We start from the raw sequence: 14,121 nt of genomic DNA on the forward strand, positions 1-14,121 counted from the left end.
TTTTGCCCATCGAGTCAAGTATTATGTCGTGGTGATGATATAGCACGCCCCCATCTTTCCTGGGGGTGTGATAGGCCCCACAAAATCAATTACCCATTTCTCGAATAGTTGCAGCGTTAGCTGCGGCTTGAGTGGCATTTCATCCCTCCGCGAAGGTTTCCCAGTTTGTTGACATACGTTGCAGGCCCAACAGTATGCTTTTGAGTCTTGTTGTACAGTTGGCCACCATAGTCCTACACGAAGAATCTTCTGTGTTGTGGCGCGTCCTGCATAATGTCCTCCTGCAACCCCCCCCGTGTGCTTCGGCCAGGATCTGTCCGTGCTCAAATTCCAGTACATATCGGCGTAATATTTCATCGTTGCCCATTTTGTAGATGTGCCCTGCAATGACAGTAAAGTCTGCTGCGCGTATCACCAGTTCTTTATTTTGCTGAATCAATTACCCCTGCGGCGCAATTCCTGTTGTGAAGAATTGAATGATGTCCTCAAAGTGGCCATCCCCAACGCGCACTGCATAAAGATGTGCATTAGGTAGCCCCTCGTCTAGGTTTGTGGGTTCTTCACCATTCTCAATTCGGGACAGGTGATCTGGGCTTGCGTTTAGATGTCCCAGTTTTACGATGACCTCAAAATCATATTCCTGAAATAATAACAACCATCTACAAATGCGCCCCCCCAACACAAGCTTATTCACTAGGTATTTTAGCGCAGAGTGATCAGTATGCATCTTAAAGTGTCCTATAAGTAGGTAGTGGCGGTATTTTTGGAGCGCGTATACCATCGCCAATCCCTCACACTTTGTAGTGGAGTAGTTCTTCTCAGCTTTGGACAATCATCGACTTGCGAATGCGATCGGGTGATCAATTCCTTCCGCTCCTTCCTGAGTGAGTACTGCGCCAAATGCGATACACGACGCGTCAACATGCACGTGAAATTCAATGTCCCTTGACTTTTGTTACATTCCTCATTCCAGTAATAAGTAGCATCCTTTTTCAACCACTATTCCATCGGTGCCGTGATCTGCGCGTAGCTCTTGATGAAATTTCAATAGTAACCAGTGTGTCCCAGTGTGGCGTGCAACTGCTTGACACTTCACGGTGCTTTCAGATTGAGTATAACAGCGATCTTTGCCGGGTCCACCATGAGGCCTTTCCTATAGACCATATGGCCGAGTAAGTTCCCGAAGGGGACGAGGAAAGTACACTTCTTTAAATTTAGTGCAATCTGGTGTCGTTGGCACGTATCTAGCATTAACCATAAGCTTGTGGTATGTTTCTTAACTAGCCCAAATATGGTCCAATCATCAAGATATACTTCCAAGAACTTGTGTATAAATTCCTTGAACGCAACTACCATGACGCGTGAGAATATCGCTGGCGTGTTCTTTAGTCTGAAGGGTATCATAGTGTACTGAAAGCAGCCCCATTTGGTTGCGAAAGTCATTTTACTCCTATCCTTCGGTGTAATCTTGATCTGGTGGTACCCCGAGAAACCGTCCGTGAAGGAGTAAGCTTCTTGTCCTCCCACATTTTCCAGTACTTCATCTATAAATGACGTCGGGAATGGATCGTTAACACATGCATCATTGAGCTTCCTGAGATCCACACAGATGCGAATCTCTCCCTTCTGTTTCTTCTCCTGTACAACCATAGGACTTACCTAGTCAGATTCCTCCACTGGTTCAATTATTCCTGCTGCGAGCATTTTGTCCAACTCTTTGCAGACTTTTGCTTTATACTTTGGATTCAACCAATAAGGCCGCTACTTGACTAGCTTCGCATCCGGCTTCAGAGTTATCTTCATCATTCCTAGGTTGCCGAGGATCCCTTTTAGCTCTATGATTTTGGTCGGGAATAAATCTTGATATTCTCGCAATAACTCAACGACCTTCTCCATCGTGGCATCATCCCAATAGTCCCCAAGCATTGCATACTTCGGCTCCTCCTCCGTACCAATGTTCACTTGTTTTGTTTTCAGCGGCGCGGTGATGTTAGGGTCCTCGATCGCTGGTCCATGAACCTCGCGACTCCCCTCTGTTTTCGGAATATTGATGTTTCTAGGGTCATCCTCATCATCTTCTATCTGTACGTTGTAACATTCTAGGGCTTGGCTCAACTGACGTGACCAGTCTGGCGGCACTATTTCTTCTGGTTCTAGTGGTACCTTGAAAATGGTGGCCTTCACCACTTGCAATGCATCATCAACAGTGTCCATCCATTGGTCCTCAAACAAGAATGTCAATAAAAACCCTTCGCACAAGATATCCCATTCGCCTGTACCATGTCGGAGTTCTGTTTCGGTGTACCAGTTCCTTGGGATGACGTCCAGGGTGTGATAAAATAAGTGTACCCACTCTAGTTGAGGCTCTTCTCCATAGGCTTGGGTCCATTTGGTAAGATTCCTGCGCAAGTCATCACGCCCATCATAATTTTCAGTTATTCGTAATTCCGGCTTACCAAACCTTATCTGCATCATCTTCCTGCAGTCGTGCCAATCTTCAAAGGTTCCTTCATGTGTTCCCCACCAATGTACAGGCACCGTGCGCAATGCCCATTTTAACGCATCGAACTGCTACTGCACTAGTACCACATTTTCAAACTTGGTTAGGAATTCATCTACCGCGGTTAGCCCATCATACATCGGTAGTTCGCGATCCTGAGCTCTTATGCAATACAGTGACCTAGTCATCATATTGCAGTTTAACATTGTTACTCCGTTCAGCCGATTATGCCACCGCTCATCTTTCTCATCTGAATCTGCAGTGCAAGACTCTACACGCTCCCACGATATTCTGCCTTCAGCAGTTGGATTGACCCAATCCTAATTGCATGCAGTAATTTTGTAGATATAATCCAATTCATCATCACTTCCTTCGTTGCACACGGGTTCAGTGTAATGCGGTCCTTTAGCCGGGTCTAGCGGAATGACTACGTGGAGTGACTTCTTCTCAAATATCATTTTCTGCTTCTTTAAATTAATGACCCCATTCATATCGGTGGCCCAGTCTATCCCTAGCAACATAGGGTAAGGGCTACTTTCATCCATGATTTCTATTACCTCAAAGTCCATTTGTGTGCTCGCGCCTTATATATCTACGGTAATTCCTTATAGTCTTCCCATGGGCAGGAGCTTCTGTTGGTTCACCATCCGCAATTGAATAGGAGACCATTGTAGTGTGGGCTTACGCATGCACTCCCAAGTTTGTTTAGGTAGTACATTTGCATCCGAGCCTAAGTCCAGAATGATCTGATCCATCTCATAGTCGCCAATTTGCGTCGTTATTTGCATTTCCCGTCTAGTACGCGAAGCATGTTTCCTTAATTTTTGGACCACACGTGGTTCAGCTGATCCTGTGCACCTTGTTATCAATTCTTGTAAGCCTTTAACTGCCCTATTGTAGCGAAGAAATTTCATGCATGTCTCTAAAAAGGTAGTTAGCATCAAGGGATCCCTTTCTGGCTCTAGTTGATCCCTACTACCTGGGGTAGAGAGCTTTACGAAGCTCTTCCTAGCTTCTAGACCTATCTACTTGCGAACCCTTGCATCTTCCTTGGTTGGTTTCCCTTTATCTTCCCCTGTGGCCATGCCACTTCTGAGCATCATGTTCACGTTGGGGTCTTCTTCGCGCGGTTCGGACCTCATCATTTGGATGTTCTGCGTCATCGTAGGTTGTGTTGCCCTTTTCTCACGGATCTGCGCTATTAGTGTGGGGCAATTTATCATTTCGTGATCGAACTGCTCGCAGTATGGGCACGATATTCTGGTCAGATTAGTACAATCTCGCACGTAGTGTCCTGGTCCTCCGCAGTTGTAACAGATTAGCTGCCCATGGCCCCTTCCTGGCCCCATTCCTCCCCGTCCTCATCCTCGCCCCTGGAACCCACCGGGCGCTATTGCCGCGGTTGGATCCTGACCTCGTGCCTTGGTCTACATCATGTAGGCCAGTGTTCAATCCATTAATAATTCATAACTACGGTAGTGTCATTCATCGTGGCCCACCGATCTGCAAAAATTGCAAAATAGTTGTTGGGGGGTCTAGGTAAACTTTTGCAGTAGGTGATAGTTGTCCGTGTTGTGCTTTCCTCCCACCTGTCAAATTGCGCACCAAAGCGAGGGCGCCGCACTTGGCCCCGCTTGTGCCTCTGGTCACAACGGTGTCGGTCCCCCCCTGTTAAGTATTTTGTGAATATCGGACAATGATCCTTATCATGGCCCTGGCCTTTACACTTTACACACCACACCTCCTCGCCCACTTCCGGCTTGGGTGCCTTCTCCTGTTTCAGACTCTGCATTTCCAAGCATAGATTTTGTATTTGTGCGTGGATCTGCTGAACTCCTAACCCAAGATCCTGTATTGGGGTCTCATGCAACCTCATTGCTATTTCTAATGCTTTAGCCTAGGTCGAGATCTTCTGCTGTGACAGCGCTGTCCTCAGGCGTGGTGTTAAAGACGCCACAAACCACGTGTGGTGTTGCACATCTGTTAGTGTCATGTTGGCCTCTCAGATTGTACTCTTCAGTCTCTGATCCAAATCCCAAGGGGTTTCTCTTGGTAGCATCACGATCTCCTTGAATCCTATTATCAACTGTGTCTCTGATTTCTACCGACTAAACTCCTTTTTTAGCGCATCCTGGATCTATGCTATTTCGGCATTGGAGTAATCACTAGAGTGCTTAATATACCAAGTCAGCGCGCGATCTTGTAGTACACTCACTAGGGTAGCCTTTTTAATATTATCATTCATAACTCCATGCGCTTCCCACACTGCCCTTACTACGAACCAAAACTGTTATGGATCTTCACTTCCTACTCCTTTGAACACAGGAAACTTAATCGTGTTCGCCATGCTAAACTTCTGGTTTGCGCACAGGTGTGCTAAGGCCACCTACAAACTCGTACTGCTTCTGATCCAATCAATCTTCAATCTCTTTTTTCGTAGGGTTCCAAGCTACCGACATCAAAACACCCCTTAGGCAGATCCCGGTCCCAGCAACGGAACCATTTGTTGGCTTATTGGGCCCTGACCTAGGTTTGGAAGAGTTATTAGCCAAACAAATCCCGCAACTACCGGCCCTTTCGGCAATAGCCCGTAGAGCGCAGACTGAGGTCTCACCCGAGGTAGCAGGGGAGGGTGTTGGAACCAGGTTTCCACACCCTTGGGATGTCTTGATGTGGTCTAGAGAGGGTCGCGAACCTTTTTGTGGCCTCGCACCACTTCTGTACTACTATCACACTGCAGGTGTACTTTCTTATTAAGGAAATTATTATAGATCTGATCTTCTTGTTATAGTCTTTAAGCAAACATTTAACAATAAAACCCAGTGCATGCAATTATAAAGAGATATAAGCTCAGATAACAGATGCATAAACCAAAACACAATAGATCCACGATATTTCAGAAAACAACTTATCTTTATTAATATCTTCCGTCAATACAACCAAATCTGCCCTGCGCACTCAGCTGCAGGGGTCCACGCACACAGCTGCAAACTCTACCAGGCCTTAGCTCACACAGCTACAGAGCCTCTATCTATGTACCAACACCCTTGACTCGGACTTACAGACGCAGAGAATATTTCCTTCACAAACCCATAATCAAGATCCAAACAAAAACTTAACTTCCTTCTACCCTTAGAGACTCGGTCTATTTATACATTCCCATGGTCCGCAGACCATGGGAAAACAGACTTAATTTTTACTATTCTATATTATTTTTGGGCAGACAACCCATTGACTTGACCTATTACATTTTGCGCTTCTCTCATTTCGGAGATTTACAATATTATTTCCCTAACTTCTAGGCTTTAAGCCCCAAAACCGTTACGTGGGGCCTCCGCTACCCAACATGAGCATTATATCTATGTTCACCATGAAGATAGCCAAATTCTTATTGTTTGCTATCTGTGGATTATCTCCTCTTGGCTAGTCACTCCACAATTATGATTAATGATTTGAAGTAGCACCCAAAGGACTCTATTTAGATGATCGATTTGGGGTTTCATATTTATACTGGGTTTTCCTTTTATCACACACAATACGCCTTGGATTACTTGTAGCACTTTGGCATGGAAGATCATCAATTTGTTGGTACTCTTACTTATTTTAGGATGAGGTTTTAGGCCCAGTGTCTATCACCCTTATTTGATGGGACTATCTATTAATTGTCAGTTGGTACTATGCTTTATCTTACACATATTCGACTAGATATATCTTCTGCAGTCAATATGTGTACTAGAGACATGCAGGAACCCCATGAGAAGCTGCTATGCACATTTTGCACTATCTTAAGGGAACCACTTAGATGGCCATTCTCTACTCAATAGGCATTGACATCCATCTTCTTGCCTTTCCTAACGTCAACTATGCAGGTGATCTTGATGATTGACACACCACTTTAGGGTAATTTTTATCTCTTGGTTGTGGATTGGTTTGTTGGTGTTCAAAGAAGCAATAGGGTTTGGGACTCACCTCCATTGAAGTTAAATATGCTAGTGTAGTTCATGTCGGGAAGTATCTTTCTCGGATGTGTATGTTACTCAGTGAGCTAGATCTTATCTACCCATCAGGTCCCCACACGTACCCCTGCACTTGGGGCTATAGATCCCATTCTCAGGTGTATTTGCGTGAAATTTGGACTATATCTTGAAGCCTTATTTCACACCTATCCGGAAAAGGGGTTTGTTATGGAATTCGATCATGTTGATCATCGTAGGGCACCTTACCGAAATAATTTCTTATAGGGATCTCCCATTAGCTCAGGATCCATCCATATAATGACGTAATAGTTGGGGGGGTTGGTTTTGTTCGCTTGGGATGCATTGAATTACATACTATTGGGGTTGGTTTTGTTTGCGTGGGATGGATGCACTGACTTCATATTTGTTTTGTTGTTTGGCTTTGGTTTCAGTTTCTTGGAATGTAGTTCATTACTCTATATTTGGGTTGCTTGGGATCCATTTACTTAATAGATAGAATAGTTGGTTTGGATCGGGTGGCTTGGGAGCCATTTCCTCACTAACTTACCTCATATTTGGACTTGGATAGCTTTGCTTGGGATCCATTTCATTAATGAATATTTGGGCGGATTGGTTATAATTTTCACTATCATTAGTAAGAATGACGATCCATCCGACAGTTGTGATCACATCCATTGTCTGCTCGCATCGAAAGCCAAAGGACATCTGGTTCCCCTCAATATGTGGAAAAGGTGGGGGTGCAAAAACCTTGTAACTATTGATTCCTATAGGGGCAACTCGACCAGTGGCGTGCAACAACCTTGTAACTGGTACTTATCAGGCTCGTGACATGTCAAGAATAGAGATAGGTGGACTCGTGCCAGTATTTGCAGCAGAAGATATGACTATGTCAGAACCCCAAAGCATTTATCTAAGTCACCACGCATAAGGGATCAAGTCCATCTGTGACTTTTGATAGAAATGGAACTTCTTGTCTACTCGAGCTCTATATCAAATTCGAGTTGTTGCAGCGGTGAAAGGGCTCAATCTCTCATTCAGGTAAGGGGGGCCAGTAGAATCAGGTTCAATCTCTCATTCGAGAAATAGCGGTGGGATATGACGCCTCCTCTATCCCACCTGCTTAATAAGTTAGGAAATGACATTGTGTAGCGTGCATGAAATAGTGTCTTACATTCACATCATTTTGGTTCATTTCAAATGAGATATATTATATATGTAATTCTGTGATGAATTATATATGTAATTACGCCATTCATTATAGTAGTAATCAATCAAATCAATCCATTCATTCCTGATAAGAGAAGGGTTGTGAATAGGAGTACCGACTGACTATGCGATGAATTCATCAAGTGGTATATGTAGAAAAGGTATAGTTCTTCAGGTGGGTAGGTTGGTAAGAGTGAAGGTAAAGGGAAGGGTTGTATCATGGCATCCCGTGTCTATAGATGTTCCTCCTGAGCGCTTCATTCATTCAATTCATCTAGAAACACTGAAGTAAAGGTAAGGGTGAGGTTGGTGGAACCGGTCGAGAGAATTGTCTATAGCAGTCCCACCCAAGTAAGTGATTCATGAAGCAAGTGTATAAGGCTACAACTATAGGTCTTAAGGTGGATCGGTACTAGAAGGTGGAGGTATTAAAGGTCAATCTATCCAGTTCTAGGTGATGAATCGGTATTGACAAGGCTCTTAAATCCGAGTTGTCATGGTACCAAAATTCATAAGGAAGGGAAGGGGGGAATGACCCTAAATGAATGACCCATTATGCACCGATGGGAGAACGCCCGTAGATTCTCAAATGTTGGCTATCTTATCATAGACAGAAAGGGAGCCCACATCTTATAAAATAAGAACGCTCCCTATTCTATTAAGTAGGGAAGGGGCAATGAACGAGCAAGGCAACATAACATATTGGAAATAACTTGAGTCTTTATTGATTGTGGGGCTAGCTTTGCTAACTACTCCGATCAAGTACAAGGGGAAAGTTCGACGATAAGAAGCAACTGCCCGCCCGGGACTATGCGTACTTCTTCTTGACTGACTATTCCCATAGTCCGGCTCCTCTAGAGGCCATTGAATTAAATGGCTCATTCAATGAAAGAAATTATCACAAAATTCTTTGGGATAGGAGATAGATAGGTGAAAGTAGAAAGAAAGCGTAATGCATGCAGGGCAGCTTGGTCAATCTGCACCAACCATTACTTAGATACATAATGAGTGTGGTAGCTAGCAAGCAGAATTGGTCATTGTCATACTACCATCTATTCATCCATCCATTATAAAATGACAAAGTTCCAAAACTATCTCATAAGCTATGTGTACCTCTTAGTCCACCCCACCAATGTGGTCACTCATCAACCTAGATGTGCTCAAGTCAAGTCCCACCCTCCATGCAAGCAACCAAGCATCCTCATGTCGTCTAGTGCTCAACTTCCTCGTCTAAGATGCTCAACTCTCCTCCTGCAAGGATATTCATCAGCGAAGCAAGCAACCTACTCTCCATGTGGCCATGGTGGGTGAAGAATGTAATCATACTGTCTAGGTCTCCAACACTCCAAGGAATAATGCCACATGAACATCCATAGAAAGTGTAACAATCAATGAGCAAGCCACCTCCCATGTGTATGTTCATTATGGCACAACTAAGCATCATCCATAGAACATGCAACCCACATCAATTGAATCACCCTCAAACATGGTGTAAACACTTACAAAGTAATCCAAAAAGGTCACACCTAAAGCATGTATTGTTGTTAAAGATTTATCTTGGAAAGAAAGCATTGACTATTTATAGACTTTTTATCCAGTTACTCGTATGAAATCCATTCGGATGATCCTATCTATAGTTACTTCATCGAATTGGGAGGTCCATCAGATGGATGTCAAAAGTGGTTTCCTCCATAGAGATCTTCCAGAAGAAATTAATATGAAACAACTGCCAAGGTTTATATAGAATGGTCCTATCCCCTTGGTTTGTAAGCTATATGCCTTAAGATAGGCACCTCACACTTTGTATGAGAAGATCCAGCATTTCTTTAATATTTGTGGCTTCACTCGCTGTAAGGTTGAGCATTATATCTATGTTCACCATGAAGATAAGAAAATTCTTATTGTTTTCTATCTGTGGATTATCTCCTCTTGACTAGTCACTCCACAATTATGATCAATGATTTGAAGTAGCATTCGAAGGACTCTATTTAGATGATCGATTTTGGGTTTCATATTTATACTAGGTTTTCCTTTTATCACACACAATACACCTTGGATCCCTTGTAGCACTTTGGCATGGAAGATCATCAATTTGTTGGTACTCTTACTTATTTTAGGATGAGGTTTTAGGCCCAGTGTCTATCACCCTTATTTGATGGGACTATATATTGATCGTCGGTTGGTAGTTTGCTTTATCTTACACATATTTGACTCGATATATCTCCTGCAGTCAATATGTGTACTAGAGACATGCAGGAACCCCATGAGAAGCTGTTATGCACATTTTGCACTATCTTAAGGGAACCACTCAGATGGCCATTCTCTACTCAGCAAGCATTGACATCCATCTTCTTGCCTTTCCTGACATCGACTATGCAGGTGATCTTGATGATCGACACACCACCTTAGGGTAATTTTTATCTCTTGGTTGTGGATTGGTTTGTTGGTGTTCAAAGAAGTAATAGGGTTTGGGACTCACCTCCATTGAAGTTGAATACGCTAGTGTAGTTCATGTCAGGAAGCATCTTTCTCGGATGTGTATGTTACTCAGTGAGCTAGATCTTACTCAACGTCATACTCTTTTTAGATTTTGTGACAATCAAAGTACCATTAAGCTTATTCATAATCTAGTGAATCATCAAAAGTCCAAACACATTGAAATTTTCATGCATTACATTAAGCTCCTCCATGCTCATGGCAAACTTGTACCAATCTTTGTTCCTTCCACAGACCAACTTGCAGATATCTTCTTCACCAAATATCTGTCTAAGCTCACCTTCACTCGTTTATGCGCACATATTAGTATATGTTAGCTGCCATTAAGGGAGAAAACATGATGTACTATAATATCATCTCACACGGCTCCTTGTTTAGATTAAGGGGCGGTGTTGACTACATGTGGCTGATCTTCACTTGTGGCAATGTGCTGGCCCACTATGTGGGTAGGTGAGGCCCTTAATGGGCCAATCTTTGGGTAGTGAAACCCACTGTTGTACTTTATTCTATTTTTTCTTATTTTCTTATAAGGCTGACCTAGTCTCCTCCTTGGGGCTAGCGCCTTAACCATAGTGGAGTGGTATAAATACATCACCTAATTCATTTGTAATATCATCTCATTCAAGTGAATTAATCTATTCTTTGCCTAAGGGCACCTACAAAGTATTCCCTTGTTCCCCACGCTATTTAATTCTTGTTTAATCACGCTTCTGCTTAATTCATAATAGATTTAAAATTACTGTTAAATCCTTCCACTTGAATCATAACAAATATAAAATTATTGTTACATTATTTCATATAAGTTAGTTTATGGATTTTAATATAGAATGATTTTATTGTGTTACATTATTTCATATAAGTTAGTTTATAGATTCTAATATAGAATAATTTTATTGTGTTGAGAGGTGTATTTTACAGTTTAGTATAAGAGTGATGTGCAACTTTTTCTATATTTAATATTTAATGTGAAGTTGACCTGTGTACAATTTATTATAAGAGTGATGTGTGGTTTTTGTGGAGTTTAGACATGAAGTGTTTAAAATAAAAATAAAATATTCTCTAAATTAAATTACTTAGTTTCTTATAATAAATAATAATAATGAATATATATATTTGGTTAGTTTTAATTATCTCACTATGCAGCAATAAAAAAAATATTTTGGTATCCATATATAGTTACATTTTTTTATTATCAAATTTAAACAAAGATATATCTATATCTATCTATATATATATATATATATATATATATATATATATATATATAATTTATGTTTTTTTTATCAAATTGCCTATGATCCTTCACGCTAGCCGGTTGAAGTCAACCTACTATTTCAAATAAAAATAAAATATTCTCTAAAAAAAAATACTAAGTTGCCTATAATAAAAAATAATAATGAATATATATGTTTGGTTAGTTTTAATTATCTCACTATGCAACCATAAACAAAATTAATTATATATATAATTCATGTTTTTTTGTCAAGTTGTATGTGATCCTCCAGGCTTGACCTATGGCTTGAAGGGGCTGGTCAAAGTCACCCGGGATCGCACCCAAACTGGGCCACATGACTACTTAGATGACTGGATTTTTTTAGCATGTCTCCACCCCTCGCACACACCCCTTAGGTTCGCTCTCATGCCATCTTGTTGACTAGGCCCATTGTCAACCAGTTGTGCTAGTGGTTATTGACTATAATTCGTATTAAAAATATATATTTTGTTTTATATATATATATATATATATATATATACATATATACATGCAAAGAGAAGAAGCAATTGAAAGTAAAAAGGTTCAATATTCCCTTAAAAGAAAAAGGGGGAGATAAAATTCATTCAAACTTTTAATATAAAATAAATATATGGCATTTAAATACTATTAGTAATAAAAAAGACTAATGTAGTTTATAAATAAAATGACTCATAAATAGTCAAGTTCAAGTAGCACAATCGGTTGAAAAAGGGTTTCCTTAGTAAGGCGACCTATGTTCAAACCTCACCTGCTTGCTAACCACTAGGAGACATAAGACTCACAAAAAAATACTATCTATATTAAGTAAAAGTTTTCAATGACATTCGTAACTATTTGTTGAAATTGCAAATTTAAACTATCTAGATTACATAATCTAGGTGTCCAAAAAGATTTGCAAGGCACTAAATCTATTTATACATAAAAAAGACTATCTATCTATATATGTGAAAGAGAATCTTTTGAGGCTCAAACCATTGTTATAGTAAAAAACTTGAAAATATATTTGCTTCAAGATCCTTCACTAAGATAGAACTATATGGGTAATCTCATAATAATAATGTTTGTGTTGCAATAAAATTGAACACATTCTATAGAATAAATCATTTTGAAAAATTAATATTAATCATTAATTCAAATGACAAATTTCTATCTAATTTCTATCTAGACTATCTAATTGAGAACTTTGTACTATACCAATAAAGTTTTACTAAACAAAATCTCTCTCAAATTTTATTTCAAAAATTACTTTCAACACTATGGAAAAATATAAACACTATTACTAAAACGATTGTTATATATATATATATATATATATATATTTTCCTATATATATATATATATATATGAATGAGAAAGATTAACTGTGTCAAAAAGTTCTTTGGGAAAATTTTAAAATTAATATCAAATATTAAATACTAGCTTAATGATATAGCTTAAATGGTTGGTAAGAATTAAGACAATTATCTCACTATATATTTTACATTTTCAAAATTAAAAAAAGAATCATAAAAATTAATTATATTATTATTATTATTGAAAAAATAATTGAGTTAAAGATATATACATTTAAAACAGTATTGATTCATATTAATTACCGATCTATTATATACCTTTATCTATCAAGCATTTAAAGAGATAAAACAAATATAAGCTGGATATAAGATGGATCTATGTTAGGTTTTAATAATATTATTTATATTTCATTTATTTTTTCTCGCAACAGGTGACTCATCAAGCTGTATGTCACTATCATGATGAAAACATCTAGAATCAATGGCCAATTGGCCCTCCATACGTTACCTCTTGGGCATAAGTACAATTCGTTAAATCCTCACGTGAGGTGGGTATTTACAGGCTCTATATGGTTGTGTCATTCGATTCGCAAGCTCATGAATCTGCAAATTATTTTCCAGAAGTTTTCCTCGCAAACATTCCAGGGTATAACATCATCCGGTGGTGGAGCCTCTCCTTAAATATGCCTTTGTTCGTAGTAAGCAGTATTGTCTATCTTTCTAAGCGATCAAATATGCTAGTATCACACACCCATGTTACTTGTTCCCATTTCCTCCACACATTCCTTGGTTGGTCCAATTTTGGGTATCTATTGGTTCTCTCGGGCTTTGAGAATTTGAGAATTTGTGCTTATATTCACATGTCGTTAGGCTCTCTTTATCCTCCAGAATTTATATGGATGGTCCGGGGTTTAGGTTGGCCTACCATAATCTCTGTAATGGTTTGTTTCCCACCCTAAATTCCTTGCCTTATCGCAATCTGTAGATTGCTTTATCTTAGCTCCAAGTTAAATTTTGTGCTAAGATGGTTCTTCCATAATGCTTTTCCCTCATTTCTTACTCTAGCCGGAGATTGACTATCAAGAATTGTGTTGTATGCAAAAGCGTTGGGGTGCCAACCTTCAAAGATTGGTTTGTGGAAATTTCATCAGTTATTTCTCCCAAGTCTCAACTCCATTGGTGCGTGTCGTGCTCTGGTGGGAAATTAGTGGTTCAGCCTACAACATATCTCGACGGGCACTCAGAGGTTCACTTAGGTGGTTGGTGTTGGGATGGCTCAAGCAATGAATTCTTGTAGCTCATAGCTCAATGTTCGTGTTTCAAATGTCCATGGCTCAAGTGTTCATAGCTTGCGGTTCAAGTGTTCATGGTCTAGATGGTTTCTATAGGCAACCC

Source organism: Pinus tabuliformis, chromosome Q (genome assembly GCF_031772625.1).
Source record: "Pinus tabuliformis cultivar Carrire ecotype Pingquan chromosome Q, CPIR1, whole genome shotgun sequence".
Taxonomy (NCBI): Eukaryota; Viridiplantae; Streptophyta; class Pinopsida; order Pinales; family Pinaceae; genus Pinus; species Pinus tabuliformis.